At 56.9% G+C, this 12,353-nt stretch overlaps 1 protein-coding gene across 6 annotated transcripts in view; it reads left to right on the top strand.

The window, feature by feature from the left end:
* Nucleotides 1–12,353, top strand: part of HPCAL1 (hippocalcin like 1) — a 123,729-nt gene that overhangs the window by 62,161 nt on the left and 49,215 nt on the right. Inside the window, exon 1 of one of the 6 annotated variants that reach the window (XM_039463715.2) lies at nucleotides 5,375–5,747. The exons of 3 other annotated variants lie outside the window; for them this stretch is intronic. The gene's annotated coding sequence lies outside the window, so the exon portion shown is untranslated. Of the gene's footprint in view, nucleotides 1–5,374; nucleotides 5,748–5,805; nucleotides 7,289–7,497; nucleotides 7,517–12,353 lie in introns of those variants that run through there. 2 more of the 6 variants (XM_074393942.1, XM_074393955.1) reach the window with 2 other exon arrangements.

Below are 12,353 nucleotides of genomic sequence, written 5' to 3' on the forward strand. Positions count from 1 at the left end.
TTCCTGAGCAGAGAGTGACCTCAGAGGACAGTAGGACTGGGTAATCTCTGGCCCAGAGAGGGAAAGTGGTTTTCCGAGAGTCACACAGCTAGGTGCACCTTTGATGGTTCTCTCAGTGGGTCACGCCTGTAAGCACAGCCCTTTGGGAGGCCAAGGCAGGAGGATCACTTGAGCCTAGGAGGTCAAGGCTGCAGTGAACCATGATCATAACCACCGCATTCCAGCCTAGACGACAGAGCAAGACCTCGTCTCAAATCAATAAATAAATATAAATAAAAAATAAAACCCATTCTCACTCTAACCCATACTGGATCTGATTTTTTTTTTTTTTTTTTTTTTCTGAAGTAGGCTTGAGATGGGAGGGTTGTTGTATTTTGTAAAGGCATTAGTGGGCAGAGTGGTGGGACAGGGATTCCCCTCCAACTCTTAGGAGGCCACTGGCACACCATGGCAAGAAAAGTATTTCTGACTCCGGATTTCCTCGGTGTGACAGGTGGGCAGGAGTTGCAGGCAGTGCCGGGCAGAGGGTTCCCGTCCAGCACCCCCATTTCTGCTGCTCCGATGAGTAGGATCGGCTGAAGAAGCTCGGGGCTTTCTTGGCTGTTTGTAGGAGCTTCCAGAAGGGACCTTTTGGGATCCTCTGACACAGTTCTGTCCGTACCCTATACACGTGGCGTTTCAGGTCTGGGGAGTCATATTTCTGGAAAGGGTGTGACCCGAAGCCGCCTCCCATCAGGACCACTGGGGAGCTCACAGGCGTTAAGTGCAGATTCCTGGGTCATTCCAGAGCTGCTGAAGCTGAATCTTTAGGGTGGCGCTGGGAATCCGCATTTAAACAGGCTCCGTAGGCGGCTCTGAGGCCAGCCACAGTTTGGGCACAGCAAGGCTGGGGAGCCTGGCATGTTTTGGATCTCCAGCCCTCGTGTGGGCTGCGTGACCTTGGATGAGTCATTTTCTGTTTCTGAGCCTTGGTTCTCTGGTCAAAGTGGCAATCTTGCCCGTTCTGTTGTAGGGACTGTCAGATTGCCTACCGTGTGGTAAGCGTTTGGCAGGTGTCCCCAAACTACAGCCCGCAGGCCGCATGCGGCCCCCTGAGGCCATTTATCCGGCCCCCCGCCGTACTTCAGGAAGGGGCACCTCTTTCACTGGTGGTCAGTGAGAGGAGCACAGTATGTGGTGGCCCTCCAGCAGTCTGACGGACAGTGAACTGGCCCCCTGTGTAAAAAGTTTGGGGACACCCTTTGGTCTAGTGCCCTGAGCAACTCAGCTGGTGCTCAGGGAGGACTTTGTTGTGCCTGGTGATTCAGGGCGCTTGTTGGGGAGGGTGTGGGATGCCCCACTGGGAAGGGCAGTGGTCCCAGCTTGGGTGGGCAGGCCACCTGGAGGAGGCCTGGACCTTGGGAGTGGGTTATATTAGGGCCTCCAGGCCTCCGTTTGGGAGGAGCTTGCGGTGACCTTGGAGATGGTAGTGACCTTGTCCTCCTGCTCTGCGTGGGTGCACAGGCTCCCAGCGTGCGGGTGGCAGGGGTCCTGGAGAGCACCCAGAGCGGGGATGTCTGCCTGGGGTCGAGTGCGGGAGCTGGGCCCAGCGCCCACTTGTGCCTGACAGCTGGGGCTCCCTCCAGGAACCTGAGGTGTGTTTTCTGAGCAGTAAGGACTGGCCAAAGCCCTGAGGACCGAGGGATGAGAGCGACGTCCCCCGCCTTCTCCCACCCTCCTGGGTACGACTGCTGACGCCAGGGAAGGGAGGAACCCCAAGGCCAGCGACCTGGAATTGGGAAATGGCCAGGGAGGCAGAGGCTGGGGGCTGCGTGGGGCACGAGGAGGCTGACCGGGTAAGTCCCGGGGCAGAGCCTCGCCGCCTCCCTCAGGCTGGTTTCCATGGAACTCCCCTCCCCGGCCCCCCAAGGGCCTGCCTCCTTTTTTCTTTTTTTGGAGACAGTGTCTCACTCTGTCACCTAGGCTGGGACGGCAGTGGTACAGTCATGGCTCACTGTAGCCTCGACCTCCCCCGGCTCAGGTGATCCTCCTACCTCAGCCTCCCAAGTAGCTGGGACTATAGGTACACGCCCCCATACCAGACTAATTTTCATGTATTTCGTAGAGATGGGGTTTCGCCATGTTGCCCAGGCTGGTCTTGAACTTCTGGGCTCAAACAGTCCTGCCTCGGCCTCCCAAAGGGCGGGGGTTACAGGTGTGCGTCACTTCACCAGCCGCCTCTCCTCCCTTTTATGGTCCTTTCGTCCCTCTGTGAGGCGCGGGACCAAGCCCCTCCTCCCTGAGCCCTGCCCACTTCAGGCCTTCTGCAGTGCGGGTTTGTGCATCTCTGTGGTGTCACCCAGGTGCCACCAGGTGTGCGCGTCCTGATCCCTCTGGCCACCAGCCTGAAAATCTCCCGGAGTCCCAGGTGCTTGGTGGAAGGGATTCATGAACCCCTACTCCATCCTCCATGAGAGAGTGTCCACACCACCCGCCCTGAGTTCTGAACTTAGCCACCTCATCTATGGGAGAAGAAATGGACGCCCCTAGTGGGGTCTAGGCCCCCGATCCTGACCTTGCTCAGATGGTATTAGGTGGCATTCCAGGACGGATGGGGTCCTGGTCATCCAGCGGGTGCCCTCACTGTGCAGCTGCCTCCAGGTGGTGGGCAGTACTTGGGAGAGCCTGAGCCCCCCTCTGGGCCGTGTTCTTGGAAATAAATACAACGTGGGTGGGCGAGGTGCCTGCTGTTTGAACAGACATCTCGGAGTCTGTGTAGGAGTTGGAGGTAAAGCGGGCCGAAGGCTCGGGGAGGGCCAGGTGGGTCTCCCATGGAGGGCTCCTCTTAGAGGCTGCAGCCAGGAGGCCTTGTCCCTCTTCCCACCTGACCTTGGATGGGTCCCCTTCAGCCCAGTTATGACGTCCCGTCCAACCCCCGACTGCACACCTCCCCCACTTAGCCGCTTCAAAGCCTAAGATGTGGCAACAGCTGACAGGTGCCTGGTGGTCCCCGGCCACCCTCCCTCAGGCCCTCTACACCCAGCTGCGGGGGCCTTTCTGTGTGTGAAGGGGTGCGGGCGGCCCCCGGACTGGACCCAGCTCTGCCGCTTTCTGGGTTGGGGTCCTCTTGCTGCCTTTCTGTGAGCGAGCCTCACCTGCTGGGTGCTGCGTCCACATTGCCTGTCCTCGGCCTCCCACCGAGCTCAGCTAGACGTGATGTAGCCCAGGGCTGCATGCCTTGTGAGGAGGCACTCACTGCTGGGCCCCATAAGGAGCAAAATCTCATAATTTGCTTAATTTTATTATTATTGTTATTATTTATTGAGACAGGGTCTCACTCTGTCTCCGGCTGGGGTGTAGTGGTGTCGTCTTGGCTCACTGCAACCTTTGCCTCCCAGGTTTACGTGATTCTCGTACCTCAGCCTCCCAAGTAGCTGGTACTACAATTGCCTGCCACCACGCCTAGCTAATTTTTGTTTTTTAGTAGAGATGGGGTTTCACCATGTTGGCCATGCTGGTCTTGAACTCCTGACCTCAGGCGATCCACCTGCTTTGACCTCCCAAAGTGCTGGGATTACAGGCGTGAGCCACCAAACCCTGCCCCGTAACTTGCTTTAAATAAAGATCTGGTTCCCAGATGAGCTTCCCAGACAGCTGTTCCAAGAGCACATCTGTCTGGCATCAGGAGATCCACCCCACCCACGCCAAGCTTACAGTGCTGGCTGTGATCCACCCCCCGCCCCCAGCAGCTCAGCTTGGTCTGGAGACCTTCTCTGGCGCCTGCCTCAGCCCCCCAGCCCCGGGCTCCGTGGACTGTGCACTTTCACTCCCGTCTTCTCCACCAGGAGCTCTATGGTACCGGCTTTCTGCACCTTCACCTCTGAGCCTCCCACCACAGCACGGTGAAGGCACCAACGATTTCACTGCAGATCCAAGGCTGCTGGAGCCAGGAGCAGCTCTGAATGTGTCTCATACAGTGACCTTTTTTTTTTTACGGGGCTGTGTGGGCCTGGGATTTTCCTGGGGTGGGGATGCCAGGTCCCTCGGTGTGTGACGACAGGGATGTTGGCTGGATGAGGAGACTGCCTGAGATCCCACAGTGAGGTGGCCCTGCCCTGGGTAGCCTGGCTGATCTGACACCTTCCAGATGGCCTGACAGACTAGGAGGCATCTCAGGTAGAGGACCTGGATGTGACCCCAAGACATGTTGGGGAGTCCGAGGGAGATTGTTCTTGTCTGGAGAGTCCTATTGCTTTTCCAGTTTATTGTCATCCGCTTGGGACTTGAGGGTGGCTTCATTTCTCAAAATAGGCTGAGGCTTTTTACAGTTAGATATTTAATATGTGGATGATGGGCAGATGGCGTTGTTGTTTTAAGGGGGGGGATTTTGTTGGCTTTGTTTTTTGGAGACAGTCTTGCTCTGTCACAGGCTGGAGTGCAAGCTCGATCACAGCTCACTGAAACCTCCAATTCTCAGGCTCAAGTGATCCTCCCACCTCAGCCTCCTGAGTAGCTGGGACTACAGGTGTGCGCCACCAGGCATGGCTAATTTTTTGTATTTTTTGTAGAGATGGGGTGTTGGCCTGTTGCCCAGACTGGTCTTAAACTCCTGGGCTCAAGCAGTCTGCCTGCCTCAGCCTTCCAAAGTGCTGGGATTATACGCCTGAGCGACTATGGCCTACTGGCATTTTTAAACTAAAATTTTAATCTCCAATTTGTAAATTTGTGAATTTCAGAAAGTATAATAATATGTCAAGCAAAGTCATAATAACAACAACAATCACTGTCATCCCATGGGTTGGTTTAGATGTAAATTTTAGGCTCCAGCAAAAATTTGTGGAAAGTGCCCGAAAAGGCCTTGTCCCATATCACAGTCCCAGGAAACACTCCCATGGAGCCTTGGAACTGATGTCAGCATGCGCCCTGTGCTGGAGAGGAGGGGGCGACAAGCGCTTTGGAGATGAGCAGCCTCTATGCTGCCCCGTCCCTGGGGCCACCCCCCGGCCCTGGAGCCCCATGAAATGTGGGGTCTTCAGGATTCCTCTTGTGACCCTTACCCTGCCTGCCCTGGGTCTGTCTGCCTGTGTGCTCGTGTCTGTGTATGTGCCCATATGCATGTGTAGGTGTGTGCATGTGTGTGCACATGCATGTTGCGTGCACACATGTGTGTATGTGTGTGCATGAGTATTGCAGATGTGTGTGCACATGGTGATATCAGTTCCAAGGGTTTCCATGTGTGTCCATACGCATGTGTAGGTGTGTGCATGTGTGTGATATAGGTGTATGGTTGTGTGTACATAGCTGCGTACACACGTGTAGGTGTGTGCAAGTGTGTGCACACATGCATGTGTGGGTATGTGTATATATGCATGTGTTGTTTGTGCATGTGTGTGCGCATATGTGTGTAGGTGTGTGCAGGTGTGTGTGCCAGCACACATGTGTCTGCATTCACTAGGCCAGAGCTCCTTGAGGTCAGGGTGCTTTTCAGCTTCCTGTGTCCCCAGCTCCCAGCCCCAGCCTGGCACTTGATCACAGAGTAAGCCGAGCCTCCCTTGGGGGCCTTCCGACTCCCCTAGACACACTGAGTACTCTTTCCTCGAGCTCGGTGCAGTTCGTCCACATTTCCCCAGCAGCGCTCCTCCTGCAGCCTTGTCAATATTTATTCGCGGCCGCCTCCCTCCTGGACCGCCCATTCCTGGGCCCTCTCTGGTGGTGGCCGCCCTTGGGGAGCTGGCCTCTCAGCACAGCGCCGGGCACCGGGGCTCAAGGTCAGTGGGTGTGTGTTTGGACTTGAACTGATGGGTGTGTTTACTGAGCTTTCTCCGCAGCCTGCTCCGGCGGCACCAAAATGGCATTTCAGGAATTGAATTACCGACATTTCAGTGCTTGCAGAATCCAGGAACAGATTACTTGATTGTATCTGTTGGAAGTCATTGCCATAACCAGCTTCATTTTCTTAGCCAACATCTAAACCGAATGGGGAGAGACAGCAGGGGATGCTGTGTTGACTTGGTTTTCCCAAAAGCGCATCTCCCAAGCTGGCGGCAGCTGATGGATTTTCCCTGGGACTGGAGAAAGCCTCAGGACTCCCTGTCGCCTCGGGCCAGTTGGAACCTGCCCGTCACATCGTCGAGCCCTCTCAGACTGAAAACACTGTGCTGGTGGTGGCTGCAGCAGCAAAGGGATCCCCCTCCAGCTCGGTGGTGCCGGGGAGCCGGAGCCATTGAGTTCCGCTGTGAAGTCACACAATGCCTGTGGCCTGATTTCTGTGCCCCTGTCTTGTCTCTTAGAGGTTGTTGACCTCAGGGCTCACATGTCCCTTGTGAGAGGTTGTGATGGCTTCAGCAGCCTTCGTGGTTAGTTAGGATTTTCCTCCAGCGCTAGGGGAATTCTCTCGGGATTTTCCCTGGCCTTGTGCAGCTGCAGACTCTGTAGAGGCCCTGCAGGAACGTCCACCTCCGAGTCCATAGTACTGCAGGCCTCGGAGGCTGGGCCAAGGTGGGTGCGGACACCTGGTGGAGCTGGGCCTGCGCCCTGGTTTCCTGGTTGCTTCATAGCTCAGGCCCGTTTGACAGCATTCGTGAGCAGCTGCCCCACGCAGGAGCAAGTTCAAGAGTAGGAAGGGCTCCAGGCGGAGGGAGGTGGGCTCTGATAGGACTCAGGGGCAGCCCAAGTGGAGCGGAGAACCGAGAGGGGATCTCTGAGGCCTTCTTGGAGGAGGTGGCAGTTAAGCCAGCTAACTTTGTCCTTCGGAAACTGTCACCAGTTCCCTATTAATCAAATAATAATGAATATGCTGTGTTTGATCCACGAGGGAAAGCTGAAAGTGAGGTCAGAGGCATAGGCTCAACCGGGCCTGAATTGGCTCTGCATTAAGAAGCTCAGCTTGCAATTTTGAAAAGGAAAAGGCTGTGGCCTCCTTAGGCCGCCCCCAGCATGTCCTTGAGACCTCCTTACTCCTTGAGATGTGCTTCCTAACATTTCGGAAAAAACAACTTTCTCCTTCTATACTTAGCCCTTATCTCAATGTGCAGGCGCCTACCTGGCCCACTTATCTTCAAGAAATGTGCTGGGTTAGGCCTCAGGAGTGGCGGGGACACAGATACAGTATTTGGCCTTGGCCTTCTGCCCAGGTGGAGTCTACGCATTGCTCTGTATGGGCCCACTGGGGACGCCTGGCTAATCCACGCGCCCTGTCTCCACCCTCATTCCTGGCTTTCCCTTTCTCTTCAGTAGTGGCTACCTTCCCATTTCCCCAGTCGCCTCTGCTTTTATCTTCTTCCAGTCGAATGCTCATCAGTCGGAGCAGGTGGGACACTGTTGTGTGTTGTGGGGTGGGGGTGGGGCGGGGAGCAGCAGCCTGCGCTCACCATGCCTGCCTGCAGGTGCGGGCTTGGACTTGGCAGTGGAGAAGAATTTGGGGTTAGCATTTCCAGGCCGGCTTGACACTGGCCTGTTTTGTTCCAAACCCGCACAAGCCCTAAGCCCTCATGTGCAGATCCTGCTGGCTCTCCGGGGAACACTTAGCTGGATACAGGTAGGAAGAGGCTCTGAGGAGCAGAGGAGGTGCTGGCTGAGGGCCAGCTGCTTTGTCTGGTTCCCAGAGCAGGGCCCAACACGTGGGAACTGAGCGGGGATTGTGAGCTGAGCTCAGGCAGGGCTGCCCAGGATGCCGGCGCACGTAAGGCAGACTCCAGATGACGGGGCCACTGCTGGCTCTGGCCTTTTGCAGGGCACAGGGGCCTGCCAGGGGTGTGTTTCGGAGTGAGCCATACAGGTGTACAGCTGTGAAAAATCCCAGAGATGTGTGCCCTGCTCCTGGGGGGCTTGGGGGCTCCCAGGTAGCAACAGTGTTCTGGGAGGACTAGGGCTCAAAGTCCAACTTTTCCACCAGCTTATGGCTGTTCTTCAACCCTGTGGGCCTCAGTTTCCTCATCGCCAAGGTAGAGGGGCCCATCTTAGGTTGTCGCAGAATTGGACATGTGACGGGGCAGCTTCACCTGCGGGATTCGAGGCAGAGCTGGCACCTCCGGGCTGTGGGGTGCGGTGACCCATCATGGAGCTGACAAACGGGAGGCCAGTGGGCAGGTGGGCGTTACTGGGGCCTGGAGAGGCAGAGGTGGAGCCCTGGGGTCAGGCGGGGTGGGTTTGGGATGGCGTGTGGTTTGTGTGGCCCTGCCGTCTGCAGTTGGGGTTAGTGGTCTGGCTGGCCACTGGGGTTGGAGGGGAAGGCCAATGGGAATATACGTCGTCTCCTTGGAGGTGACTATGCCCCTAGAACCGAGTGGACCAGCCGGGCTCGCGTCCTCATCTGCCCGCTGTCTTTGACCCTTTTCCAACTCTCCGAGAAGAGCCTTTCTTAAATCATGCCCTGTTCACCTTGTGCTCCTCTGCATCCTCTGAAAGCAGAGTTTCAGCTGGGCTTTGAGGGCCCAGGTGCCCGCCCAGGGGGCGGCGGGGGTGGGGGGGGTCTCTGGCTGGATAGCCCCATCTGGGAAGGAAGCTCCCAGTGTGGCCTCACCTTGGCTCTGACCTGGGAGTCCCGCAGAGCTGCGTGTCCTGTTGCAGTGAGGTGTCAGGCAGTGGGAAGAGGGCACGGTTTGGAGAAACCACGTCTGTCTCCCCCACGCGTCCACACCGTCGCCTTTGTTCCAGGGCAGCCTTCCCCTTGCCTTCCATTCCATACCCTTGTCCTCCCTCTGAGGTTCCCGATCACCTCCTAAGAGAGGCTGCCCGAGCATCAGCGAGACACCTGACCCAGGCCTTCCTGGAAAGGTCCCTGGGCATTGCGTGCTCTGGGAATCTCACCACCAGGGGGCAGCGTGCCAGAGAGGACAGGGAGGGACGTGGGCCCTCAGGGGGTCTGGCTTTGTCTGGGGGGATTTTCTGCTGCTCACGGGCTCTGGGTCAGGATTTGGCTCCGCGCAGGAGTCTTAAGCCAGAGGGCCCAGCTGCCTCCTCCAGCCTCACTGGCACCTCGGATAGTTCTCTCCTTCTTACAGGTGTTTCATGTTCTTTCTTTTCTCTGCCCTGATGATTTCTGCAGATGAAGGAATACACACAGTGGTAGTCTTTGTCTTATTTGAAAGCCTGAGAGCCACGTGGCTTACACGTTGGGTGCACAGTGAATACGTATCAGTTCAGCGTTTTCACCATCCGGTCAGGTTTTAGTGTTGCTTTATTTCTGGTCATTCCTCAACCATGGCTAAAGATCAGAAAAGTCACATCTTCAGGTCCTGAGCCATGGCGAGGAAGCTGTGCGGCTGAGGTGGAGGAGGAGGGTTGGCGGTGGGGGAAGCCTCCGAGGCCCTGTTTGTCACGGGAGTGCGTGGAGCACCCACTCCGGTGCCTTCTGTCAATTATGAAGCACCTATTACATCCTGGATACTGTGCCCAATGCGAGCTCCCAATTGGGTCGTGGTGGCAGACAGGCAAGTGTACAGCTGTGACACTGTGGGGCAAGTGGCATCATCAAGGCAGAGCCCAGCAGCCGAGCCCCGAAGGCCCCACACCCAGCCGCAGCCTTCCCGTAACAGCCGAGATCAGCCTGAGCATTCTTCCTCCCTGCCCCGGTCCCATCGCTCTCTGTCAGCCACAGCAGGGCACACCTGTTCTGCTCCTCAGAAGGGCTGTCACCTGTGGAGATGGTGACAGCTGCTCCTGTTCCCTGCCCCAAGGACAGGATCTGGAGCCTATGGGTGTGTAAGGAGACAACTCCCTGACCCAAAAACTGTGGCCAGTTCTGGAGAAGGTTGCCAGGCACTGGGTCCTGGGACTATGACCCCCACTCCTGCCTCAAAAGCCCCTCTTCTGGCCTGCATGACTCAGCCCCTCCTGCCTCCAGAGGGAGGGGTCAGCCCTGCAGGGGGCCAGAGAGAGGGACCCTCACTCACAGGCACTCCTGGCTCTCCTCTAAGCTGGCCTGACCCTGGGCAGGGGCAGCGTTCTGAGGCTCGGCCATGCGGCTGTGCAGGGTGGGTGAGGACAGTAGCCTGAGAGCTGTGACCAGGGCTAGGGGTTTCCTGCAGCGGCAGGAAGGATAAGTTGGGTTTCTATAACTACACGGGCCACGAAGAGGGAGGGGTTTCCCTGGGAAGGAGAGTGGCTTTGGGCCGATTTGGGCCAGCGGTGCTCGGAGGCGAGGGAGGTGGTAAGATCCCCTGCTTGGGGTGAGAGGCAGGTGGGGAAACTGAGGCTTGGAGCAGTGGGAGGGGCAGGGCCTGAGCCCCAGCAGGTCCCCGTTCATGGTGCCGTCCTGCTTCTCCATGAATGAGACGTGAGGGGAGGGCAGAGGCCCGGTGTCGTCATCAGCACCGTTTAACTCGCTAATAGAAAATTAAAATTTAAAGTCATTGAAAGTGACGAGTGACAGAAATTTTCCTGGAAACCGGAGATTGGGTGCTGAGCGGATCTCAGGATAGATAATATCAGACACAAAATCCCCTCGGCTGAGGTTTTTTTTTTTTTTTTTTTTCCTTAATGTTTCGGAATTCTACGGCAAGGATGAAAGGCTTCTCTATTCTCGAGGAGCTGGGGTCCCTCAGCCTCCACCTTCCAGCCTCAAGCAGCTCCCCTATCTCACCTGGCCCTTAGCCTTCTGGAACCAGACAGACCTCCCCCGCAGCCCAGCCCAGCCCACCAGCACCGCCACCGCCCAGGTTCATGCTGCTTCACGCGGTGGGAGGCTCGGCCCCCGCCCTGGGGCCTGTCCACCTTATCCCTAAGGGTCTTATCAAGGGCAAATCCTTGGAACTCAGGGCCCTTGAGAACTTCTGCCATCACAGAGGCTCCTGCGGGGTGGACTTGATGATGCATTTGGGCCATGAGGTCCGCTTTTATTCCTCTGAGCCTCTAGGAAAGTCCATCCCGGCCAAGTCCTCAGTCCCCTAGTCCCTTGGCTGGCTGGCCCTGGAGCTCTGGTGGCCCAGCTCGGCCCGCCTGCTTCCCCGCAGACAGCGCTGTGGCTTCCGCTGCCTTCGGGGTTCCGGATGCTGCAGGCTCCTTCCTTCCTTCTGGGCGTCCTGAGTCCCCCCGAGTCTTGAATCTCCAGTCTGGGCTCAGTCCTTGCGGTCAGTGGGGCAGAACGCCAGCGCCCTGGGGACAACGGGCTGCAGAAAACACTGACTTTAAGAGTTATGTAAGAACATATCAGAAAATTGGCAAAATACAGGGCAAAAAAAAAAAAAAAAAAAGATCCCTCGTGGCCGCCGTCTCACACAGGCACGCACTGTGGCGTCCAGCCTTCTGGTCTTTCTGCTTTTGTTGCAGTCTTGGCACCTGCGTTATAAGATTTCCTGTTGGCCATTCTTGTTTTTGCTGTGGGCTTTTGCAGCGACAGCTGTTTCTCTTCGGGATGCAAGGAGACCCAGCCTGCCCTCAGGGAGCCGATGGTCCCACAGGGAGGCATCTTGTCTGCCGGCCGGTGCTGGGGACAGGGGAAGAGGTGCCGTGCAGCCAGACCTTGCCCTCCGGAAGGAAAGGAAGCAGACACAGGTGCATTTAATTCAAATCCAGCGTGTGGTTTTAGAAGGCTTCTTGGAAAGGGCCTGGGATTGAGCCAGGCCTCAGCAGCCAGGACTTAGGTGGAGGCAACCGTTCCACCCCACGCGTAGGGGAGGTGCCCTAATCGCTGCCTTTGGGGCACACCCCTGCCCGTAATCACTTTCGTTGCTTGTTGTTGGCTGATGTTGGCTGTTGGCGTCTCCTCCACCAGAGTGGAGAGTGGAGGACTCGTCGGGCCGGACTCCGTGTCCTCTTTATCCAGGGAATAGGTGATTTAAAATACTGACTAGACAGAAGGAGGGAGAGACGGGTGGGGTGGTGGGAGGCATGTCATGGGAGAATTCCCTGGGCCAGCCGCCGAGGATCGACGTTGGCAGGGAGCTGGGAGCCTGCAGAGGAGTTGAAGACCTCTCCCATACTCAGCTGTCTTTAGGGAAGAAATCCTAGAAACTCACAGAAGAGAAAAGAGCTGGGGAAGGGGAGGAAAGCGTTTCCCCCCCGCAGTCCCGGCGGGAGAGGGAACTCTGGAGTATAGTCTGCCGTGTGCAAGCCGGCCCTGCCTGGACACACATTCCCATAGAGACGATTCCGCAAGTGGGTTCATTCCTTAGCTACTGTTTTACAACCTGGTTTTGTTTTTCCACTTAGCAGCGCTTTGTTCTTCCTGCAGTTCACCAGGCAGGACAGGGCTGCCGTGGGAGCCTCTCCCGCCTGGACACTCAGAGGCCACTCCCAGGACTCGGGGCTTTCCCGTGGAGCAGCCGCTTTCTGTGCATCAGAGCGGTCGGCGGGGCAGGGAGCACGGGTACGACCACCACTCCCATTCCATGTCCTTTAGGAAGCTTGAAGAAAAGCGGTTAGCCAAGAACACA

The sequence above is a fragment of the Saimiri boliviensis genome, chromosome 1 (assembly GCF_048565385.1).
Source record: "Saimiri boliviensis isolate mSaiBol1 chromosome 1, mSaiBol1.pri, whole genome shotgun sequence".
NCBI lineage: Eukaryota > Metazoa > Chordata > Mammalia > Primates > Cebidae > Saimiri > Saimiri boliviensis.